General features: G+C 41.5%; 1 protein-coding gene across 9 annotated transcripts in view; it reads left to right on the top strand.

Moving 5' to 3' along the window:
* The window catches only part of LOC145254893 (sodium-independent sulfate anion transporter-like), a 635,989-nt gene that overhangs the window by 385,826 nt on the left and 228,281 nt on the right, over nucleotides 1-21,882 (top strand). The window lies entirely within an intron of this gene.

The following is a 21,882-nucleotide window of genomic DNA, read 5'->3' as shown; positions in this document are numbered from 1 at the left end:
AGAAAATTTTATTTCATCTCTATCGAATGTATAGATATAGTTTAATTTTCTGTTTAAACAGTGCCGTCTATTTATGTTGGAACAATAATCGACTGCTTATGTCATGGAACAAACAAAACAAGTAATTTTTTTTAAATAAAAATATATTACATATAAAAAACATTGAATAAACATGTTAAAGATGCAAAATATTTTATGAAAAGAAGGAAGAAAAATATGATTCAATTTCTTTCTCTTTTTCTTTTTTTTTTAAGTTAAAATATTTCTGATTAATTTTGGACTGTAACAAGTTCATCTTCAGAGAGTGAAAGAGTTCTGCTGCCTATTTGGTTTTCTTGCAAGTAAAATCTCTGTGTTGTTATGTCCAAAGCGTGTTGCTGGTAAAAGATGTAAGTGAAGCTTTTTTAGTGTGTGTTCGCTTAAAGGTAGAAGAATTGGTATTTAAGCTCAATCCTTAAATTAGGAATTTAAAAAACATTGGATAAATAGATAAAACTGTTTTTAGGACACATTAAAAATGCAAAATATTTTATTAAAAGAAGGGAAAAAAATATGATTCAATTTCTTTCTATTTTTTTTCCTTTTTACAACAACAACAGCACCACGCCTTGGATATAACAACACAAGGATTTTACTTGCAAAGAAAAAAAACTCAAAAAAATATATTCATCAAAAATATTTCAAATTTAAAAAGGAACAAAAAGAAAGAAAGAAATTGAATTGTGTTACAGTATTTTTGGACTATAATGGGATATGATCCTGCATAATCGGGAGATTCTATTTATAAACGATGCTGCTAGGAACTGACGAATCAAATTAATTCACGTTCTGCTACCAACCAATCAGAAACCAGAATTGCTCCATAAATATTAAACCTTTCTGTAACAATTTCGCATATGTTTTCTCCATCTCAACACGGGAAGAATCTTTTGCTCTGTGGATTCCAACTCGAGAATTGTCTACTGCAAACCAGTCGCCTCTCAGGACTTGCATAGAACAACGAACCATCGGAAACTCTTCTGAAACCAAACATGGCTTACACTTCTAGAAATTGCATTTTTCTTCCTTCTTTTTTTTGCATTTTTAACTTATTCTAAAAACAGTTTTATGTGTTTGTTCAATGTTTTTAAATTCCTAATGTCGCTTCCATGATCTTTAATACAAATTTTTATATTACATATAATTTATTAGTTGACAACTAAATAGAAAAAGTAAATATTATAACAGCTAATGTAAACACATGTAATTTACTAGCTGATATCTAAAGTGATGATGACAGGAACATCTGTTTTGAGCTAGGTTTTCTCATGAGTTGAAATACAAATCAAACTTTAAGCTATTCTTGAACTATTTCCACTGTCCTCATACGGTTCTTTGGTCTGCTTACCCTAAAGAAAGTATTTTTGGAGTTTTGAAGCTGAGATGCAGCATATATGACTCACCCAATGAACCTGACATTACTGCAGCATGATGCATGCTGATGGAAGGTTTGACCAGACTAAAACTTCTGTTTCTGGTATCTTGTTTTGCCATTTGATTTTCATCAATTTATGTAGACAGATCACATGGAAATGGTTCAGTTTCTTAGCATATCTAATACGATCTAAAACCTGCATAAGAGTGGTAAGAATCACAGTTCTGTATATCTGAAATTTGGTGGGCAGTTGAATTCTTCTGTCCCCATACAGTGGATCGCAAGTGTCCAATGGCAACATTAGCCTTGGCTACAATCAACTTCATTGTCTATGTATACTGCTCCTTACAGGATACTACCCAAGTAAGTGAACTTTTCCAAGGCTTTTAGGTTGGTTCTACGAATAGGGATTTATGGCTCAACATATCATTTCCGTGGTGCAGGCTGGTATATTACCTGAGTTTTTTTTATGTTAACAGTCAATTGGAATTTGTTGCAGATTCAATATCTTGCATGTTTGTCTTTATGTTGGCATTAAGAGCCTAATTATTAGCAAGAATGTCTTGTATGATGGTGGAAAACCACATTGACTTTCCAGGAGAAGGTCATCTCCCAAGTTCTTGATTAAACAATTGAGCAGCAGCCTTGCAAGAATTTTACTAGCTATTCTTAGAAGAGAAATTACTCTGTGGTTTTCACAGCTCTGTCTGTTTCTTGTCCTCTTGTAGATATACACTACGGATGCATTTTTGAATTCCTGGAGAAGAGCCTTCACTAAAAATGTGAGAAAGAACTCGTATAGTTTTTTTATCGCTTGATACCACCTGTCTTATATGTCTCTGAGGCTATGTCAGTACAGAGAATATATAATTATTTCCACTGCCAGACAACAAGAGCCACGAAAGCCAACAAACCGGAAGTCCAAGACTTATTATATATTCTCTCACACATTCTGATAATTATATATTCTCTCACACATCTTGAAAATACTTATTGTTCATTGGGATAGGCTTGTTGTGATGACATCCATAGTGAGTATAAATTCCTACTAGTGAGACACCGACTTGGGTTAAGGCTGATTACGATGATCATATCCCTTGTTTGAGACGAAGGTAGGTGCAGTCCACTGTCGGACTTACTTGCAGTTTGCTTCATCTATGATAGTTAATAAGACTTTCTTGTGTGCAGCACATTTGCTCAGTTGGTAGAGTGCTTGCCTTGCATGCAAGAGGCTCGGGTTTCGAATCTTGAGTTCGGATGTGTCTAACTGATGAGCCCAAATGAGGGCGAAACTCGAGTTTTGGACTTCCGGTTTGTTGGCTTTCATGGCTCTTGCTGGCTGCAATGTTGTCTGGCAGTAGAAATAATTATATATATATATATATATATATATATATATATATATATATGTGTATGTATTTATATATATATATAAATATATATATATATATTTATTTATATATATATATGTGTATATATATATTCATTTATATGTATATATGTGTGTATACGTATGTAGTCATTTATTTATTTATTATTTTATATTACTTATATATGTTACAAAACTGAACATATGGAAGCAAGAAAAGGACAAACGAAAAGGCTGAGTTTAAACTTTTATTTAAAGTTAAAACAATTGTAAAATGAATTGTTGAATTTGTCAGAATATGGCAGTGGCAGGACGTTGGTAGAAATGCTGGTTGGTTGTTGATACAAACTCGGCAAAAATCAGTTGATATTGTCAGGCTGTGGTAGGAGCGGTGGCGACAGGTATGTGGCTTTGGTGTTCTGGTGTCTGGAATGCGGGTGGGATGGTAGCAGCTACGGCGACAGCAAAAGAAGAGTAATCTTAAAAGCTGCTGTCCGGTAGTACAAGAGGAGTAATCTTAAAAGCTGCTGTCCGTACAAGAGGAGTAATCTTAATGTCTGCTGTCGCTGTTGAAGGGTTGGTGACTGTGGCTTGCGATGACGATGACGGAATGTAGTTCACTGCTTTATACGCTGGACTGATCTACTTGCTTGTCGAAAAAGTGGTCGTATTTATACTCATGTTGAGGATGTAGTTGTAGACAAGGTGGCTTTTAGTGCTGGTCGTCGTTTTTGTTTTTTTATTTGTGTTTGTTTTTTGTGTTTTAACGTACTGTAGGGGGTCATCTGTTTGAGGTTTGTAGTCATGTGTCATGTCAATTTAAAGCTAAGAAAGTTGAGAATGTGTTCTAGTAGGTATTGTACTGTTACAGTGTTTCATGCGATAATTATTTGTGTATATAGGTATTGCCGTACAGGCGTCAGCTGTGATGTTTGTGCTTTAGATTTAACATTTCTTTTGATGAATGGTTTCCTCTGGCAGCTTTTTTTTGTTGAGGTGAGCTGCAAATTATTCCGTTGATGTATAAGGACATGGTTTTGATGTTGTGTGCATTTTGTTTGAGCATTTATATTGTGTCAACGTACGGAGTTCGTCTTAGCGTCACCATTATTGTCACTGTCACTGCTCCTGCTGGTTTCTGTCTTATTGATGTAAATATAGAGGAATATACGATATAACATATATAATAAGTAATATGAAATAACAAAATAAATAAATACTATTTGTTCATGTCCAAACAAAATATGGGCGATTTTCTAAGATTTTAAAATTTTCTAAAAATCTTCAAGATTGAAGACACTTATAAACTGTATTAGCATTTAAAAATCAACAAAAAATCGTGACTGATTGTAACATTTCCACCCACACAAGATGTAATGAAAAACTGCACTCTTTCTCTCCAAACTAGGTTCTTATATCTGCCTCAAATCAGTCAAGTGGGCTTATAATGTTCTTCACATCTACTTGCATAAACCCAGGTACACTTCTTACATTTTCTTCTCTTTTTTTTTCCATGTGTGAGTGGCAGAAAGAACACACCCTTTGTCTCTTTGCAGTAAGACTATTTGTGACATTACTACTACACTCCTCCCTGATTCTATGATCACACATGAAACATTCGGGAGGTAGTCTTTTACGCCATGTACTTCTTTGCAGTGGTACCATTTCTGGGTCTCCATTAGAAGTATTTTCAGAAGAGGCATCACTTTCATTTATGCTGGGTGCCTGTTCACATGATCTCTCTGTCACAAATCTCTCACTCGCATCCTCTGAAGACATGTCAGAATAGATCATTGGCAGACCTGGTCCCACCATGGGTTGCAGGTCTTTTACATCATATGGCATTCTATCAATGGATATGTTCTGTGCATTGGTAATATTGGTTGTATTTTGTGGTATATCGTCCATGTGGAACCATTCCCTACTCTCAGTCACCTGTTTTGAAGACAGTCTGCTGTTTGTTGTGTGCCAGCACTGATGTTCCATTGATTCCTTTAAGCTATATGTAGTACTGTAAAATCACGCTTTTCTTTTAACGGTTAATTTAAAAAAAAAAAAAAAAAGAAAAAAAGTCTTTTGAACATTGATATTATTAAAACTAAAATTCTTTTCTACAGTTTGCATTTTGGAGACGGAAGTGTTTTTCGAGATAAGTGACTTCTATATTAATCCTACTTTTTATCTTTAGATTCAAATATTAATAACTACATTTTATTTCAGTATTTAATTTATGTATTTCTGTTTTATTAAATGTTTATTTATCTACCAAGTTGATCGCAAAAATAGATTAGGTAATTGTATTCATTTTTAGTTTGTGAGAGGGGAATCTATCACCACACTTTCCCTTAAACACGTCCGTTGGACTTTTAGTAAGTATAATTGTGTTCGTTACAACTCTACTTTCAACCGAGTCGTTGTTTGTTTCGTTCTTTTCTTCTACCTCTTCTTTTACACACGTCCGTTCGCTTTAGTGACTAAAAATCGTCTGTCCTCCTGCTTTCCTTTCCTCATTATTTATCGAACCAGGGTCCGAGATTCCCCGAGACATTTTTCCACATAAAAGCATGCGGGTGCCATCTTGATTCTCAATTTGTGCTCTGCAGGCACAAATGCGCAGCCGCTTTAACGGTAACCCACATCTTTCTCCACACTCCCCCCTGATCTCATGATCACAGAGACGGCAGGGGGGTGGCGATCGCCGCCGTCGGGTGCTTCTGCGAAGGGGGACAGTGCTGCTCTCATCTTCGCGTATGCTCTCATCCACCGCCTGATGGTCGGAGAAGGCGGAAGCTACTGATATCAGAGTCCCTGCTTAATAGGGATGGTGCAAACCAAAGCGATGGCCCACTCATCTCAGAGTCAGAGTCACTCTCATCGTCCACTGGAGGTGGTACATGTGTCGCCGGCTGTAGGTCCCTAACGTAACAGGGTACACCATCAACCTGGACACACTGCTGACTCACCACATCGGTCACTGTGCCCCGTTTATACTTCTCAGTACATCGGTTTCCTGACGGCTTCACCCAGACAGCATCCCCTTTGGCATATCAATTCCGTTCTATCTCAGTGGCCACAGTTGTATCGGGGTGGATTCCTTTTTCTCGAACATGGTACTGATAGATTGCATTTGCAGGCGCTGTTCCTGGAGAGACGCCATCCTTTGGCATGAGATTATACCAGTACACAGCTTCTGCGATGGTGCACTGCTTCCTGGCTGCAATTGTTTTGATGCTGCGATGGCTTCTCTCAGCAATACCATTGCCAGAAGGCACATAAGCGCATCTAAGCTGCAGCCGCACACCCCATTCTTGTAAGAACTGCCTTATGTGATGACTGCAAAAGGCTGGGTCGTTGTCCGTCAGCACTTCATTGGGCGCACCTCTTTCACAGAACACAGATGGTGAATAATGTTGCAAGAGTCCTGGCGCCCGAGGAGTCTCCAGACCGTGAAACGTGTAAGCCCACAATCGATGAGGGTAAGGAAGTGGTTGCCACCGTAGTGTGTGATGTCCATGCCCACTCTCTGCCACTTACCACTCACATCCATCGTGCTGGAGCTGAGTCGATGGATTGGCAGGCCTCGCAACTTTCCACCACTCTCCAGATATCTTTTTTTTCTACTCCTGGATCAATCATCTTCACAAAGTACAATGTCCGCTTCATGCCAGGATATCCACACTGTCGATGAATGTCCATGATGCGCGCTGCATCCACATTACACACAACTGCTGCACATGTGTTTTGCAGATTATCAGAATCTCTCCGAGCACCAGCCAGAAGCTATCATTGAGGGACTCTTGTCAGAGCATCTGCTGTGTTGAGCACAGACCTGATCAACACTACGTCCACGGTCAGGTCGTACTCTGTGATGGTGTCGACCAAGGTGGCAAGTCGTCTTCGAATTAACATCTCATTCGATGCTCATGTTGTCAGCCATGCTCTTCCACTTAATGCATCGGTTATCCACCGATGAGTGCATGCCGAGTCAGTCATGATATGTAGAACCTTGGCTTGCCATTGAAGTGCCAAGTTAACGCCCTTCAATATGGCATCAAGTTCGGCCAGGTTTATGTACCTTGAATCATTCTCTGGCCGAAGCCAACAGGCATCTTCAATAATGGAATCATTAACTGCAAGGGTAACTCCAAGGGCCAGTGAACTAGCATCCACCCAGACCATGAACTCATTCCCGCTGACGCACCACTTTCCCTGAACGGGGTCATCACTGGTCACCCTGGACACAGTCTCTGTCAGGATGCTCCTTAGGGTGACATCATGTACTGCATCGTCCCATCCCGACGACACGGCTGTTGCACATCTTTTTATAGCTGCCACGGCCACCCTGAGCCAACCGCATACAAGGAAATGGCCTACCATCTTTCCACAAAGCGAAAACACTGTTCGTCGAGTGATATTTGATGGGACCTTGGGGACGTGACTTCCTCTTCTCCAGCAAAGTCCCTCCTTGCTATTGCGCACGTGCAGGCCGAGAACTTTTGCTCCATCGCACAGATTCTCTGGTTCCTTACATGTCAGTCCAAAGCTCTCAAAGTGCATTCTAACCGATTGCGCTGACATGAGGCTCTCATTGATGAATATATCATCGATGTATGAGGATGTTGTCTGTTGCATTGCCTCATCTTGCTGCCGGATAGCATGCATGATTGCTGTCATAATGCCTGGTGCCACATTTAGACCGAACCCTAGCCTGGTTAGACAATATCGGGTTCCTCCAATTTCCACAGTCTGAAATGGCAACAATTTCCTCTCAATGCGTATTTGCAGATAGGCTCTGCGTAGGTCCAGAGTTGCCACGTTCGATACCTGCTGTCGCCACTCCCTTAATTTGAGTGCACACACATCAGCCCTTGCCGTATATGGGTCGACATGCTCATTGAGCTCACGGTAGTCTAGGACGGGGCAGACCTTTTGTTTGGTCTCTGTACGACGGCCATCAAGGGAATCAGCCCTCGCGGGGGGGGGGGGGGGGGGGAGGCTCATCCTCTGGGTATGGAAGAAGCCAGCCATTGTCGATCCACGTCTGCAGTTCTTCTTCATACTTTTCCCTTAGCCACATGAGTGGGGGATATTCCGATAACCGGTTCCGCAAGGATAGTGGTGGCTGATCGTTTGACCACTTCCAAGACGCTGTCAATGCATTGGTGTTTCTATCATACTCTGCACGAAAGTCAGGCTCGTCGAGAGTTATGGCAGCACAAACGTGTTCCTCACATCAGAACTGTACCTTGCCGGTTCTGTCCACAGTAATTCCACCCAGTTGTGTAGGTCGTACCTGAGAAGCTCTCCCTCCACAACCAGGGCTCGCACGGCTACTGCAGGCCCGTCGTTGATGCTTGCGCAGATAATGCTCACCCCACAAGAGGCTAGTGAACTTCCGCCTACAGTTATTACCGGAATTCTCTCTGCTTTCCAAGTGGCACAGCATATCTTGCTCACGAGACTGTGGGTGCACCCAATGTCCACAAGCGCAAGGCGCTCGCTTCCATTAATGTGTATGCTTACAGTGGGTAGCGCCCTGCTCAATGACAATCTGGGGAGAGGACTGGTGCTGTAGCTTCTTCCCCTTGCCCATTTCCCTGACAGGTGCGGGCAAGGTGTCCGCGTTTTTTGCACTTGTAGCACTGCAGCCCATCAAGTTTCCGAGTTGGTTGACATGACGAAAGACAATCACGGGCCAAATGGTTGGGTCCTCCACACTTATAGCAGGTTGTAGCTGTGCCCAGGTCCTGCAATCCAACCTGTGATGGTTGTACAGCTGCCGCTTGGTCTATAGTGTTAGGGCTTTTCTTTAGTATTGCTCGTGCCCGCACCAATACTTGGGATGAGGCACGGAGCAGATCTTCCACACTCTTAGGTAATCCTGCAACAAAGGCGCACACCAAGCCTTTGTCTGACATCCCTCCAAAAAGGACCGATAGATTTTTTAGTTCAGCCAGATACACATCCACCGTTTCCCTGGGATGTAATTTTCGGGCCACGAATTCCTTCCATGCAGTAACTGGATCTAATGTAAATGCTGTAAAAAGGGCGCACTTGATGCAGGCGAAATCTGTTTTCTTCTCATCAGCCAACTGCTGGTATACTGCATATGCTCCCCCAGTGAGGCGCATTGGGACCACGCATTCCATACGCTTCACCCTACTGAGCTGACATATTAATTCTGCTTTTTCCACCCATTCCTGCACTGAGTGATCAGTGCTACTGCCATCAAACAGGGGAATTAGCTTGGGGTCAAATCCTGACGTCATGCCGGAATAGCTTGTGTTCGTTACAACTCTACTTTCAACCGAGTCGTTTGTTTCGTTCACCACACTCTTTTCTTCTACCTCTTCTTTTACACACGTCCGTTCGTTTTTTTATCTGGGCTGACGTTATCTGCCTGATAATCAGGGACCCGAACCTTGGATTAACCACTAAGGAGGCTGTCCTATCAGCAGGTGCAAAGTACTGGGGCTGCTGTATTGCCATTTGAGGTTGAAACCCAATTACAGAAGACTAAACCAGACCTTTTATTTTTAAGTGAAACTGGCATTGGACAAGCTATTTCCCTAGAAGAGTTCGCAATTAAAGGATACTCTAAGTTAACTTCTAAATCTGACCCACAAGATCGCCATGGGCATGGAATATGTGCCTATATTAAAGATGGCTTTCCATGTGGTAGGGACATCTCCAGACAAGACTCTAACTTACCCTATATGTGCTTCTGGGTTGCATTAGCTCACACTACTGCATTTATATTTACTCTCTATCGCCCCCACAACAGCGGAGTTACTATCTTTAAAAGCATATCTGAGAAAATTGACCAAGTCCTATCTACTTATCCTTCAACTAACATTCACATATGTGGAGACTTCAATGTTCACAACGTGGAATAGTTGACCCACTCAAACAAGACAGCTGATGAGGGGACGTTCTGTCATGATTTCTCTATTGATTATGACCTCACTCAGATTGTTCACGAACCCACCCGTGTGCCCGACAATGATGACCAGTATGCAAGTCTACTAGACCTGTTTCTCACAACTTGCCCTGAACTATGTTCAGTTTCTGTTGTGTCGCCTCTTGGATCTTCCGACCACTCTGTTGTATCAATTAAGATAAAAATGAAATGTAATAAGTCCCCAGACGTACCTCTCCATCGTACAGTATATCGATACACTAAGGCTGACTGGGATAGCTTCCATACATTTATATCGGATCTACCTCTGCATTCCATGTTTAAAAAGGATGTGTCCTCTATAGTATCAGACCTGACGGAATGGTTAATTGTAGGTATAGACCATTTCATACCCTCGAAAAAGTTCCAGCAAAAACCTAACAGCCAGCCATGGTTCTCTCCAGAATGCACTGCTGCCATTGCGCATAGAAATCACTTTTTCCATTGCTTCCAATGTAATAGATGTATGGAAACTAAAGCCGCTTTCAGAACTGCCAGCAACCATTGTCAGAAAATAATAAAGAACACAAGAGAGTTGTATGCTCAGTCCGTAAAGTCCAAAGTAGCTGAGCAGTGGCTTGGCTCCCACCAGTTTTGGCAAATAGCAAATACAATCCTGAACAGAAGCATGTGCTCTATCCCAACTATCATCAATGGACCTGAGGTAATCGCGTCAGAATCAGACAAAGCCAAACTCTTTGCCAAGAAATTTGCAGCTAATTCTACCCTTTGCGACCAAGGCCGCCAACCCCCAATATTTCCTCCTGTATCAGAACACACGCTATGTGATATAAAACCTTGACTCCAATAAAGCAACCGGCCCTGACGGTATTCCAATTATAGTACTCAAAAAACTTCAACCAGAATTAGCGCCCATGCTTACAAAACTGTTTAAACCTTGTCTGATGGGAACATCACCCTGGAAAATCTCATCAGTATACCCTGTATTTAAGAATTCAGGTGATCGCTCATCCCCCTCTCAATACAGGCCAATAAGTCTCTTGTGCATCATGAGTAAGTTGCTGGAATCTGTGTTAAATACAGAAGTAATCAACCATCTAAACAAAAATAACCTTCTTAGTGACACTCAATATGGTTTCCGTTCTGCTAGATCTACAGCAGATGTGCTTACAGTTATATCTCATAGGATTAGCAAATCTCTCGACGGAGGCAACCTTACTAAGGCAATTGCTCTTGACATATCAAAGGCCTTTGATAGGGTATGGCATAAAGGTTTACTTCACAAGATCTGTAGCTATGGTAAAGCTGGAAATGTTTCTCAGTTATTAAATCATTTCTTTCTGATAGGTTCATAAGAGTAGTAGTTGAGGGGCAAAAAGAAGTGTAAGCCATTTTGAGTTTCAGAACAGTTTCAGATGGTTCGCTGTTACACACAAGTCCTGGGAGGTGACTTGTTTGTAGTAGACAGTTCCACAGAACAAAATATTCTTACCGTGTCGAAACCCAGGAAAAGAACATCTGAAATTGCTCCAGAAAAGGTTTAATATTTATGAAGCGATTCTGGTTTCTGATTGGTTGGTAGCAGAACGTTAATTAATTTGATTCGTCAGTTCTTAGCAGCATCCTTTATAAATAGAATCGTCCGACTGTGTGGATGTCCAGAATATTGCAACATCCTCCCTATTTTTTATAATGGGGAAGTCCCTTGTGTTTGTTCTGCTTAAAAATAAATATATATTTTTATATTTACTTAGACATAACAAAAATTAGAAATCATTTGGATCTTATAATTTTAGCATTTAAAAAGACGCCATTTTTAATTGTGTTCAAATGTCAAAAAGGAAAATTACAAAGTTTTTTTTTTTTTTTTTTTTTTCAGCAAAAGTATTAGTTACGCATTAGTAGGTTAAAGTGTTAATGCAAATAAAATGGATACAGTTTAACGTCTTGTCCAGGACTATGTTTTTCTTTTCTTTTATTTTTTTTTATTTTTTTTATATATTGAAATCTATATACTAAGCATTATCCCTAGGGTTTTCCGCTAATATTCATGCAAAAAAGTAAGAGCCTTCTCATAAGTGGAACTTCGCTGGTCTGTATTTTCAATACATAGAAATCTATATACATACAGGGCAGTGAAAGAGAAAAAAAAAAATTATTCAGTCAAATTCACCTACAAGTTTTGAGAAAAAACGTTGTAGCTTTATCCGTATCGCCGGTTTCGTAAATACATCAGCGATATTTTGTTCTGATGATATGTAATTCAAAATAATGGATTTCTTTTTTATCCCGTTTTCTACGAAATGGCATTTTATATCCATATGCCTAGATCTCTCGTTTTCTACGAAATGGCATTTTATATCCATATGCCTAGATCTCTCATTTTCTACGAAATGGCATTTTATATCCATATGCCTAGATCTTTGGTTGATCATCCGTGCTCTGTGCTAAGACTATACTGGCTTGATTATCACAATTAATTACCACGGGGCTTGTAATCAATTCTGGCTCTAAAATAGTCTTCAGGATATTTTTGAGGTAGAGTGTTTCTTGGGTCGTGTGTGTGATCGCGATGAATTCTGCTTCACACGTAGAGAGAGATACAATCTGTTGCTTTTTAGATTTCCATGAAATAATAGGCCCATTTTCTGAGAGTCTGAAACAATATCCAGATACACTCCTGCGATCTTCTTCGTTTGCCCAGTCTGAATCCGAAAAACCTTCTAATTTTAGGGGATTTCTTGATTTTCTAAATACTAACTTCTGCTCCTTAGTTCCTTTTAAATAACGTAGGACTTGTTTAGCTCTGTTTAAATCCTTCATTGTCGGTCATGATAATTTTTGTGACAGTTTTGTTATTGTATAGCATATGTCGAGCCTGGTTGCAGTCATTAAATATATAAGACTACCTATAATTTCACGATATTGTGTGTCATTATTTCAGATTCTGTGTGTATATTTTTTATTAATACCATTTTTGACCGGTATAGAGCGTTTCTTGCACTCTCCCATTCTAAATTTTAATAGTATTTTGTCGATGTATCTCGATTGAGTCATCGTAACAAGTCCTTTGCTTTGAGTAAATTCTATCCCCAGAAACCAGGATATTTTGCCAAGATCGGTCATTTTGAATCTTTTACTTAATTTGTTCTTAACATCAGTTGACATGTCACACATGATGCGATTAAAATATAATCGACCCACAAAACCAAAATCAGTAGTTTATCGTCTTTGTGTTGGGTATATAAACAGAGGTCTACAGCGCATTGTCTAAATTGTTGTTTAATAATATAATCATGGAATACTGTGTTCCAACACTGAGCACTCTGCTTTAGGCCATATTATGACTTGTTAAGTCGCCACACGCTATTTTTAGTTTTCATTATAAATCCCTCTGGAGGGGCAACACAAATTTCACAGTCCATTGGGGCATTCAAATAAGCATTTTTTACGTCCATTTGATGGATGTTTAGGTCATATTGTGATGCGACCCGCAGTAAAACTCTGATTGTCGTTAGGTTTGCGGTTGGCGAAAACGTAGAAAAGTATTCTTTACCGTAAATCCGAGAGCACCCCTTAGCAACAAATCTTGCTTTGTACTGTTCTACGCCTGATGCTGTACTCTTTTTTGTAAAGACCCATCTGGTAGAAATAACATGTTTATCTCTTGGGAGAGGCACTACCGTATAGGTATCATTTTTGGTTAAGGCATCTATTTCTTTTTTCATGGCAATTTTCCATTCTTCACAATGTTCTGAATTAATTGCTTCGTTGAAGCTTTTTGGCGCATTTTCCATTGAATAGCAATAGTCGATTTGATAATCCTTTATATTGTCGACCACAAAAAAATCGGGTCGTCTTCTATTTCTTTCGGGATATCTCGACTTTATCATCATCATCATCATCATGGACACTCTCGTCTCCGTCATTTTTATTGTTTTCGTTTGTTCTAATTATTTGAGGTAATATAATTCCATCCTCTTCATATGACGGGTTTTCGTCTGTAAAATTAAACGTGTCTGTGAATTTTACACACCGGATTCTTTTTATTTTACTTATTTTTTTTCGGGAAAAAATATTAAATTGGCTGGACTGTTTTTATCGTATCCAAGAAATATACCTCTGTCAGCTTTAATACTCAATTTACTTTTTTTCTCTATATATGCGAAGCAAGTTGAACTAAATATATGCATTCTGCTTAAATTTTTTTTTTTTTTTTTTTTTTTACCGCAGAAAGATTCATATGGAGTTTTAGATAGTGTTTTGTTAAAGCACCTGTTGCGTATATAGGCTGCCGCCATAAGTGCATACGTCCAGAGGTTTTTAGGGAGTTTTGATTCAATGAGTAGGCATCTTGCCATTTCAAAAAAGTGTCCGCCACACACGTTCAGCAGTCCCTTTTTGGTGTGGCGATCTAGGAGCTGATGTTTCATGCCTGATATGATGGTTAATTAGTAAAAATTCAAAATCTTTATTGGTGAATTCCGTACCGTTGTCAGAGCGAATACACTTGATTTCACCATGTCGGCTAGATATTTCTTAGTTGCTAGCAGGGTATCAGATTTATTCTTTAAAAAATAAACCGTTATTAAACCTGAATGATCATCTACGAAATTCAACACATATCTATAATGCTCTCTGGCCATCGGTTCTACGGGACCGTTCAAATCACAATGCACCATTGATAGGATTTTTTTTTTTCTGGTATCTTGCTTTGATAGTTTGTCATTTTCCCTTGCGTACAGACGTCGCAGTTGAAGGTTTTTGATGTTTGTATTTGCATTCCATCAACTACAGTCGGCAACTTTTTGATATCAGGAATATTGCAGTGTCCAAGAATTTTATGCCATGTCTGTAGATCATGGCAGGCGGTTTTTGATGGGACTACGCTATTTAAATAATATAGTCTTTCATTTTCTTTAATGTCGAATACAGTTCCATTCAGGTATACCAGTTTTGGGGCTAAAGTTTATATTTGCACCTTGTTTTGTGGCAGCTTGCACAGAAAATATATTTTGTTTAAATTTTGGGATTAGAAGAGCGCTTTCTAGAATACAGAAACATAGTTCACGTTTATTGTTCTTTAGCGAGATTTTCGCATTGCCTCTTTTCAAAACGATATCATTGACTCGACTCCCGTCAGCTAGTTCTACAAAATGATTTTGTGGCTTAAAGTTGGGGTCAAAATTGATAAAATCAGATTCCTTTGTAATCACATGTGCCGTGGCCCCACAATCGAGAGGAACATTATTATTGCTTGTTGACGCATCAAATGTACACAAAAACAAAAAATGTATGTTCGCTAACAGAGCTCTCTACATTTTTAATGTAGTCGCCATTTTGAGTCCTGTATCTACATTGGAAACTCTTGTGATTAGGTCGTCCACAATTATAACAAATAATTTTTGTACTTTTCTTAGGAAAAAACCTGCTTTTGGCAAAGTTGCGTTTTTTATTCTTGGCATGGGTATAATTCGATTTTGGTGTTTTTATGTGTGTATTTTTAAATTTCATGATATTTGTGGATTCGTTTTTTTTTTCTGTGATCATTTTTTCAGTTTCTTCGTAACTTCTGAGTGCTACCTTGAATTGGCTAAAAGTCATGGGTTTTTCTTTCTATAAATAATGCTCTCTCAATATGTTTAATGCTTTGCAGCCGTCGTCCAGGGCTTCTCTCATTACCAGTGATAGACTTCAGTCATCTAAACACTGTATTAATTCCGTAAAGACAGTTGCATTCTTTTCAATGAAGTCGTGGTCGTTTCTGTTTTCAGGTTGTGTTTCTAGTACTTTGTGTACCTTTTGGATTCGTAGATATCCCAGAAATTTAACTTGCCACAATTCGAACTTTGATTCGGATCCATCAAAATAAAAACGCACGCTGGGCACATAACCTCTAGAAGTGTAAGCCATTTTGAGTTTCAGAACAGTTTCAGATGGTTCGCTGTTACACACAAGTCCTGGGAGGTGACTTGTTTGTAGTAGACAGTTCCACAGAACAAAATATTCTTACCGTGTCGAAACCCGGAAAAAGAACATGTGAAATTGCTCCAGAAAAGGTTTAATATTTATGAAGCAATTCTAGTTTCTGATTGGTTGGTAGCAGAACGTTAATTAATTTGATTCGTCAGTTCTTAGCAGCATCCTTTATAAATAGAATCGTCCGACTGTGTGGGATAGTCTACGCTGCGATTATTTTGTAAGTTTGTTATCTCCTCTTTGTCTTTTTCCTTTTCTTCCTCTTTACTGAGCCGGATTTTTTTCTACACAACTTTTTTCCCCTCTCCTACTGTTTTTACTGTTATTTATAACAGTTTTTGAACTTTTTAACCGTTTTTAAACGGTTCGGCTATGGCCGCTTCTGCGAGCCAAACGCCTGTCATCATCAATATGGAGACGGAGAACGGCGCAGCTGCAAACCCGTGGACCAAACCCCCGAAAGTCGACATTGACATAGACCAGTTCATAGAGAAGGCAAAACAATGCCTAGACAAAGTCACCCACACCGGACTTATAGTCGATATACCGAAACTCGAAGAGATCAACAAGAGATGCCTTACACTATTCGTCGTGGATAGAAAGTCCAAAAAAGTAATACGAGCCTCAGTCGACATCATCCTAAACCTACTAGCTAACGCAGGATTGAGACCCTTACGCGTCATCAAATGTAAGGGGTACAACATGTGGAGCGCTCTCTTCAACACCGCGCAGGAGTGCCTCACTATTTCCCAAAAGGAAATCATCACCCAACAACACATCCTCAGAACAGAGTACATAGGCAAGAGACGCACCACAGTCTCGGTTTTCCACGTCCCGCACCACATTGACGGCGAACAACTTGGTGCCTTCTTCTTAAAATTCGGGGAGATGGTCCACATGGAAGTGGATGAGTTCCACGGAGTATGGAGCTTTGACATACTCCTCAATAAAGAGGATTTTATGAGTATACCGTTCTTCTTAGAGGTTGGCGAAGAGAGACTACCTATAATAGTGGCCGGCAGACGTCCCACATGTTGGAACTGCGGGGAAATCGGACACCTAACATCCGAGTGTCCACTCAAAAAATCCCCACCAAACCAAAAGAAAACCACAGGCCAGCACTTAGGAACCAGCATGCCAAGTATCCCCAAACAGCCAGCTGACGAAGCGACCAACGACACCCTGAAGAGAGAACCCTGGCAGATCGCTCCCGGCAAAAAAACCCCTGGACGCCTCTCCCTCGACCAGATGAGGGAGGAAGCCATGCTGCAAAAAGACCCTGGTAGGGAAAAGTACCTTGAAATTTTAAATTTAAAAAAAAAACTGGACCTTCAAAAAAAACAAATACCCCAATCCCCATGTAAATCACCTCCACCCAAAAACATGAAGCTAATCACCAGTTCCCCCTCCCCCTCTACATCCAAAACTCCTTCCCCGTTCAAAATGCCTCCTCCAGTCACATCTCCCGTCCCTCCAAAAACACCCAAACTAATACCACTAAGCCCCATTAAGAAAAACAAATCCTCCATTCCTGTCCTAGCTACCTCTAAGTCCCCTCATAATACCCCTCCCACTTCGCCTGATAAAACCTCGACTAACCCTATTAACATGGACACCACCCCCGCAATTGATATAAAGAAAAAAACCCTCTACCTCCCTGGAAAAGATATCTGCATATTAAATGCTGCTGCATTGAACAACAACAAAAATTTTAAAGGTGCTGACCTTAGCAAGTTAATCGATTTCAGGGAGATAGGGGGGAAGCTAATAGACACCCCCACCAATTTCCCCAATGCAAAACGGGTTTTGACCGTTATTAGGAAGAAAGAAGAAGCCAAGGACCTATGGCAAATGCTGAAGGAGGCAAACAAGACCTTCAATCTTTCCCCTCCCATAGTAATATTCAAAGACTCTGACATAAAAAGCCTAAAAAAATGTTGTGTTGGGAGGGTCCCGGTAAAAATGCACCCCTCCCTGTATAGGATAGTCAAACTAACCTATCCCCTGCATGTCGGCGGTATCTCTCGTGATGGACTCATCGATACTGCGATGGGTACCTATTCCCTCACGAGAGCTGTCGGCACGCTCACGACCGCGATGTTCGTTTCTGGTACTCAACCCTAAGGCACAATCATGGATCTCAAGCTTGCAAGTGTGAATGTCCGAGGGCTAAGGGCCGACTCGCGAAAATGGCGCTTGAGTTTGGACCTGCAGCACCTCGGAGTGGATATTTGCTGTGTGCAGGAAACCCATTTTATTCCTGGTGACCATTTACGTGCGCTGTATAAGACCTTTAAGGATTACTCAGCGTACTTTAATTCTCACTCTAGAGGGGTCTCTTGGCTAGTTAAAAGGTCTCTAGATGCGTCGCGTGACCCGTGCTATATGGATCCGGAGGGAAGACTATGCGTTTTGGATGTTACCATAAAGGGTAGGGCATTACGTCTTATTGGGGTTTATGCGCCCAATAGCCACGTTGAGCTGGCTGCCTTTTTTCGGCGAATCGAGCAGTTCATGGATACTTCTCGAACGGTTATCTTAGCGGGAGACTGGAACGCGGTCCTGGATCCCGAGTTAGATCGTTTTGGGTTACCTTCTAGGGGTACTAACAGAGATCGGGATGCTGTTTTATTTCGTGATTTTGTGGATAAGTTTGATCTTATCGACAAATTCCGAAATGAAAAGCCCCGTGACTTAGTGTGGACTTGGACAGGTAGACGCGGCTCCGGTTCGGTACAGCTCTCGAGCTATATCGACCGGTTCTTAGTTAGGAGAGTCGATGTAGGAGTATTGAATTGTCCAAGTTTCCACAACATAGTTTACTCGGATCACAGACTTGTCCGTGTACGGGTAAACTTAGATAGACCTAAGCCTAGATTAGCCGGTTACTGGAAGCTCAACACGTCGTTATTCGATGTGAAAGGCTTCCGGGAAGGGCTATTACTAACCATACAGCGGGAACTGACGGGGGCAATTATAGGGAATAGGTGGTGGGTAAAAATTAAGGAAGCCATTAGGTCCTTTTCTGCCAATTTTAGCAAAAGACTCAACCTAGAATCTAGGGCAGCTAAAGCGACACTAGAATCTAGATTAGATCGGGCGGTGGAGGAGGGGGATAGTGCTAGCGTTAATTTAATTAAGGCTCAGCTTGCCTCCCTTACTGAAAAGGAGCACCAAGCTTTAGCGATTAGGGCTAGGTTAAAAAGAATGCCCCAGGAAGCAACATACATGGCCGCTGAACTGCGTGCAGAGGAGCTGAGGCAAGCGGCCGATAGGCACATCGCTCGTGTCACATTGCCGGACGGGCATACCATGACCACAAACCAGGGTGTGCTGGAGGCGTTTAGATCTCATTTCCAGGAGCTTTTTTCTATGGAACCCGGTCTGTCATTAGAACAGTTCGACACCTATTTGGCTGACTTTTCTCGTCTTTCGACGACCGAAGCGGCTAGGTGCGAAGGTGGCATAACGGAGGATGAAGTCATTGAAGCCTTAAGCGGGTCGGCCTTAATAGGTCTCCGGGGATCGATGGTCTGCCCTACGAAGTGTATTTGAGGTTGTCGCACATCTTTGTCCCTTTGCTGACGGTTTTGTTTAACTCATGATTTAGGAACGGCTCAATCCCCAAGTACTTTACCATGGGTGTGATAAAGCTTGTTCGTAAAAGCAAAGATGGTGGGGATGGGTTAGGTAATTTCAGGCCCTTAACGATGCTTAACGCAGAGTTAAAGATTTTGGCCAAGATTCTCGCAAATCGTCTGCAGCTTGTCCTGGCTCGTCTAGTTAGCCCCGAGCAAACGTGTGCCGTGAAGGGCAGGACAATCCAGGATAACTTGCACACGATACGCCTGATGATAGAAAAAGTCGACACTGAGGCCGCGCTGATCAATTTAGATCAGTCCAAAGCCTTCGATAGGGTTGATCATCGGTACTTGGGGGCTGTTCTGTCGGCGGCCGGTTTTGGCCCGCAATTTCACTCGTGGGTTCATCTTCTCTATGCTAACCCCGCGGTGATGGTAGAAGTAAATGGGAGGAGGTCGAGACCCTTCAGTTTGTCACGTTCTATTCGTCAAGGGTGCTTGTTATCACCCATGCTGTACGCAAGCTAAGGGTGAACCCGGTCCTACGCGGAATCACTTTGCCAGGTGCGGATGCCCAGGTAAAGTACTCCGCCTACGCCGACGACGTAACTGTGCTTGTAACGAGCAGTGCTGAGATTAGTGTCGTCGGTGTAGAAATCAGATTGTATGAAACGGTAACAGGGGCCAAAATTAACTGCGACAAGTCTTCGGGTTTGCGCATCGGTGCCTGGAGGGGTATGCCCCTTCAGGGACCCTTTAGTTGGAGCGACGGGCCGTGCAAGATACTCGGCGTCTGGTTTGGTCCTGACCTCCAGCTGGAGAAAAATTGGTCGGAGGTTCTGAAAGCGGTCCGATCCGCAGCTGCGCTGTGGATCAGTAGAAACCTTTCATTAAAGGGGAGAGCGGAGGTGTGTAATACCCACATCTATCCAATCTTCATTTATCGTCTATCAGTGCTTCTAATCCCGTCAGATACACTGCTTTATCTGCAGAGGGCTCTTTTCAACTTTCTTTGGCTTGGAAGGTCTGTCGCGATGTCTGCTATCTACATCCTTCTGAAGGCGGTCTAGGTATGCCAAACGTGGAGATTCGACTCCACACATTACGGCTCTACTATCTAGATCGAATGTGCACACAAGATAGAGAAGACGGTGCCCTCTGGATGGAGGACACCAAGAAAGCCTTTCCGGCTTTGAGAGGGGTGCACGAGTCTCAGGGCGAGGCACACAGGTTGCCCCGAGGTGAATGCCTCTTCTACCGCGAGTGCCGGCGCGCGCTGAAGTTCCTCTTAAGAGTTAAGGAAAGCCTCTCCAACGCTCTGCTGTTGTCCCGAAAGGCATTATATCGGGTATTAGTGAGGGGATCCGTAAGGGATGTTATTGGTGAGGGGCTCCCTTTGAGGAAGGGGCAGCTCCGCTCAATCTGGCCTTGGGCGCCTGGGTCGGGATGCCTCACTAATAACGAGGCATCCTTGACCTGGCTGGTAATTCGAGATGGTCTCTGGGTCGGTAAGAGACTTCACTCAGCTGGCTTGGCAACTTCGCCTATTTGCAAGCGATGTGGCGATGAGGTCGAGACTTTATGTCACGCCTTCGTCTACTGTCGCATCGTGGTGCCGCTGATTGAGTTTGTTACAGGTCTCATGGTTCGCATACTGAACATATCGTCATTAACTTTGGTTCCTATCAATGTATGTAGCAATTGGGCTCCGACAACGGATAGGATTAGAAAAAGAATTGTGTTTGACCTTGCTAGCAGTTATGAGAGGTGTTATTTGGAAAACACGTATGAGAGTGGTCTACGGATCTGAGGACTTCGCTCCCCTCGACCTTATACGAATCTTCCGTTATCATTTGAGGAGTCGTATCAAGGCCGAGAGAGTTAGACTCTCTTCGTCAGACTTTGTTGAAAGGTGGGTGTCAGTTGCGCGTGTGTGTCGGGTGAGAGAAGCAAGTCTTGACTGGTTCTTGGATGTCCCTTAGGTAAAGAATTTTGAGTAGCAAAAACGAACGTCAGCTACGACTCGTTTAAAGTCAAGAGTAGGTCTCGGTTAAGGCATAATTAGGACAATTTTCTAGGCTCTTGTGTTCATAACCTAATTAGTGTGTGATAGAGACCATTAGGCCCCTTTTTAAGTTTGTCCCTTTTTTTTTTTTTTTTTTTTTTAGCTCCGTTCCCTCCCCAATTTAGGGGACAGATCGCTTGATTCGTCAGAGATGCGGGTCTCCTTTCGAAGTTTTCGCAAGAGGTGTTGTAATAAAGCGTTCGGACCCGCATCACCTTTTCGACTGGCGAATCAGCGCACCTGCCACAGATTAGTAACAGGGGGGTCTTTTGTTACTAACATTGTATATATCATTCCTTTTTCTGTATTATAAAATTTTTATATCCCAAACCCCCCTTTTTTTCTTATGGGTTTTAATTAGCTTATCATGGTATGATGTTCTTATGGTGAATGACGAATGATGTATACGCTGATGGATGTATAGTATGAATGTGGTATTGTGGTGAAAGTAGAGTAAATGTAGGAACTAGTTAGGTTAGATTAGTTAGCTTTAGTCAAAGAAGACCGCCCTTCTCCCTCCCCCATGTTCGGCCTTGTGCCAAATTTTTCTAAAAA

Source organism: Euprymna scolopes, chromosome 30 (assembly GCF_053919585.1).
Source record: "Euprymna scolopes isolate OS-2025 chromosome 30, ASM5391958v1, whole genome shotgun sequence".
Classification (NCBI taxonomy): domain Eukaryota; kingdom Metazoa; phylum Mollusca; class Cephalopoda; order Sepiida; family Sepiolidae; genus Euprymna; species Euprymna scolopes.
Note: the sequence above shows the minus strand (reverse complement) of the source record. Positions and strands in the feature narration are given on the sequence as shown.